Raw genomic sequence first — 4,461 nt, 5'->3', positions numbered from 1 at the left:
TGTTAGAGTCTGTAAACAAGTCAAAATAACACCTGGCATTTTGCCAGGGGAATGTTAGAGTTCGTAAACAAGTCTGGATGGTGCCTGGCAAAATGTCAGAGGGAGTGGTTTGAGAAGTAACAAAACTGAGCCATTAAGTGTAGAGATTCCTGATTGGTTGACTGATGTATCTAGTTTATGCTAATTAGATAAGCTGTGTGGAATGTATAAATACTGCTCCTGTCCTGCAATAAATGGCTCCCACTCCTGCTGTATCAATGTACACAAGTTGTTCGTCACCCCCCAGTTATTTTGCTGCAGCCGGACTGCGGCACATATGTGCAAGTTCTATAAATCATTTAACCTTTCTGTGCTTTGGTTTCTGATAAATAGGGATAATAATTATACTATTGCTTCCAATTCTTCTGAAGATAATATGAATAAAATAAGTGGCTTAGCATGCCTGTCACATAGAAAGTGGTCATTATGGTTATTATAATCACTGACTTTATTTCATCATGTTTCTCTCCTTTTCTAAATTCGTGATCTCTGTTGGATATTTAGATTCCATCTCCACTAGGACCATAGTGGCAAATGCATTGTCTTGCACCTTTTTTTTGAGGAATTTATTCCCATCAAGTTTATTTTAATTTTTGTCATTTTACCCAAACTGTGTGTTTTCAAAGGGAATTGTCTAGAGCTCAAAGTGACCTACTTGCTTCATTGGTTTCAAACCAACTTCCTCTCTTCTCCGGAGTGGCAGTCTACACTTGATTGCTTTTCATAGACTTAACCCTTGACCCTTCCTCAGGCACAGATTCCTTGGATTTAAAGTTAAGTTTTCCTCCAGCAGTTTCTCTCCCAAGTTACAACCATGTTAATTTTCTTGACCTCTGCTTCCTAAGAATTATAATTTTAAAAAAAAAGATTCCTATCTTCCAGCATTGGCAACTCATTTTCAGGCGTAGAATACTTCTCTGAAGTCTCTTGACCCTTACAGTTAAATTCAAGGCAGACTCCTGCACAACCTGATTCCTACCCACTTTTCTGAGATCATCATGTGCTACCTCTTCTTACTCACTTTTCTTTAGCCACAATGATGTATTTCCTCTGACTTGAATGCAACAAGGCTTTTCTGTTTCAGGGTCTTTACAATTTTCCAACTCTGTTTGCCTACTTCAGACTCACTCATTCTCTGGATATAGATTTAACTCTATTCCTCAGAGAATTCTCAGTTACTAGAATCAAGGTCCCTTTTCATATATTTTCATTGCATAATATATATTACTCCCTATAACTCTCATCACAAGTGTATGAAATAATAATTTTAATAATTAAATCCTTATAACTACTTTTCTATATTTTAAAATCAACAAATATTGCTAGTTAAATAATAAATACTATAAGGGCAGGTATTATATGGGTTATGTTCATCATTCTTTATCTAGTTCCTAGACCAGTAATGGACTCATAATGGGTAATAGATATTTGCCAAATGAATGGTGATCTAATCTTTACAGTTGCATTTTGCTTGATTCCAGTTTTTATTCCCAAATCATTCATAAATTTCAATTCCATCTACTTCTTGAGTCCAGAGTTTGTGATGCTGACCTTGAATCTTTTGTGATTATAGTGCTGTTTTCTCTGTTAGGGTCTGAAGGGTAAAAGAATGTAACCAGAAAAGCACTGGGCTGAGGGCAGGGAGACTAGTTGGAGCCGGTCAGTGACCTACTTAGTTTCAATGTGAGCCTTGAATTAAGTGAGAACTTCTCAAGTTTCTTTCAGTGTGAAATTATCCTGTTGAATGATTTCCCTTTGTTTTAAAGACTACACAAAAAAAAATCTAGTCATTAGTTTTATAGATTTAGTTATAAGATCTATTCATCTGATAAATGGTGTCTTCTTTGTGTTTTTTCCCTGAGAGAACTGAACATTCTTTTCTGTGTGGTTTTGAGTTGTTTTCCTAGTTAGCATATGCTGCATAAATAATCAAGAACAACTGCTCAGGAATATAAGAGGAGTTTCAAAATTGCTCTTAGAAACACAGGATAAACCTTGTTTAGAGACATAGAGTCAAGAGAAGAATGAAATAACCAAGTTGATTTGGAGTCAGCAGAGGGGAGGTATTATTTGGCCTTTTGTGGAGACAAGAAAACCAAATCCACTGCAGCATTTTCTCACTGCGGTTGACTGATCTCCCTTGCAAATTACAACATTGAACGTGTCTGTTCTGTGCTCTGCAGTATGAGTCTGGAGAGCTTCTGTGTGAGTGCACAGCACATGTGTGAGAAAAGAGGCTTACAGGCAGAGGTCTGCTGCAGTCTCACGTTACTCTACACAGTTTTGGAAACATGTTCAGAGCCACATTATTTCTTAGTTGAATATTTTAGACATTTTAATATCCTCCATTTATCTCTCACCAGAAAGGCAGTAACAAGATTTTGTGAGGCCTGAAGCTTGTAAAAATCCATGTCGTTTTTAAAAGAAAAAAAAATACGATATAACAGTAATTATTTATTTGAAACAAGAAATAAAAGCACAGCAAATATGTATTTTAAAAGCCCACAAATATTACAAATGTCATAAGATAAACAATCTTCTATAATACTTTTTTTCTACAAGTTTGGGCTTTGAAATATTTGATCACTGCTTCATATGATGAAGATTTTTTTTTTTTTTTTTTTTTTGGCAACAGGGATTGAACCCAGCATTGCTTAACCACTGAGCCACATCCCCAGCCCTTTTTATTTTTTATTTTGAGACAGAGTCTCACTAAGTTTTTTAGGGCCTTGTTAAATTGCTGAGGCTAGCTCTGAACGTGTAATTCTCCTGCTTCAGTCTCCCAAGCTGCTGAGATTACCAGTGTGTGACACTGCACCTGACTTGACAAAGATTTTGTAAAACCGTTTTCTATAGAAAGAAGAGAAAGATACTCGGCTTTCTCAAACTGGGATGAACATGCTTTCTGTTAGATTGCGTGTAGTTGTGATGTCCAAACATGCAACATCACAAACACACATACTTGTTTTTGTAATACTAACCCAAATATAGTAATATAGGCAACGTGATTAATTCTATTTAATTAATTAATTCTATTTAATTAATTCTAATAATTAATTCTATTTCTTATGATTTGTTTAAAAAAGACATTGCATTACAGTGTTGAATTTGTGATATTTATTAAATGCTTTCCTGAAAGAAAAGAGTAAGGGAAAGACACGCCCTGCTTATAACTTGATACATCTGATATTCCCAAATGCCCAAATTGTTCTCCAGGTCCTTTGAAGATTTATTTCCATCTGGGTCCAAGAGTGCAGAGAACCAAGAAGTTCTGAAACCCTCCACCTGATTTGTGTTAGGAATATACTTATAAGGCCTAAAACCACAAAGAAGGCACAGGCAGGAGAAGCAATCATAATCACAAGGTACATTTCATACAAATGGAAAGTTACCAGGCTAGAAAGGTCATATAGACATATTCTCAGAAATCACATATTTAATACATTCTCAGAAAATCAAGCTTGCATTAGTTCCACAGTTCAAAGATATTGTGGTCAAGGTGCAAATGGGTGAAGGTGGAGGTGTTAGCTTCTATGAGAGTGGTCTCATGTGGAATGATGGACAATTTCACCCAGGGTGAAGTGTCTGAACAAATGGGGTAAGTCTGGGTTAATTTTCAAATCAACTCCTAACAAGAGAAATTACCCAGAAACTGGCTTCTGGTTGTAATGGTTAATTTGAATTATCAACTTCATTGGATTAAGAGGCTTCTGGGTGTGTCATTGAGGGTGTGTCTGGGAATGATTGGCATGTGGGATAGTGAACTGAAGTGGAGACCCTCCCTAAGCATGGACAGCACCATACAATAGGATGATGGCTTTGATGGAATAAAAATTGGAAGAACAAGGAAGCAGCAGCAGATGCAAGCTCTATTCTTCTTGAATGGGTTCTTGATTGCTGCTTCAGATCTCCTGAGAATATCAGACTCTTGCTTCTTCACCCTTCCAAAGCTCCCCCAGGGATTCTCCAGGGAGTTTCCAGAAGCCTTGGGTCTCAGATTAGGGGCACTCTTGATCCCTCTTGTTCTGAGGCTTCAGCCTCTTGGACTGCGCAGGTACTGGTTCCTCCAGCTCTCCAGCCTGTAGACAGCTTTTGTGGACTATCCAGTCTCTGGTCACATAAGCCAATCTAATAAATCCCCCTTTATAATCATACTTCCTGTTGAGTCTGTTCCTTTATAGAACCCTGACTAATACATGAGTCCTTACATTTCAGACATTGTTTCACTTCCTCAACTCACAAAATTCTTGTACCAGGAGTCATAAAACACATCATTATCATAATCATGCCCAACACAACCCTAATCCATGCAGCAAGGAGGTAGACATGCTCCTGAAAGCACTAGTGCCCCAAGCAGCCATAACTAGATACATAGAAACGACCATTTACCACATGAATATACACCACCAAGCCCTAACTAAA

The sequence above is a fragment of the Marmota marmota genome, unplaced genomic scaffold (genome assembly GCF_001458135.2).
Source record: "Marmota marmota marmota unplaced genomic scaffold, marMar, whole genome shotgun sequence".
In the NCBI taxonomy this organism is placed as follows: domain Eukaryota; kingdom Metazoa; phylum Chordata; class Mammalia; order Rodentia; family Sciuridae; genus Marmota; species Marmota marmota.
This window is presented reverse-complemented; position numbering follows the sequence as displayed.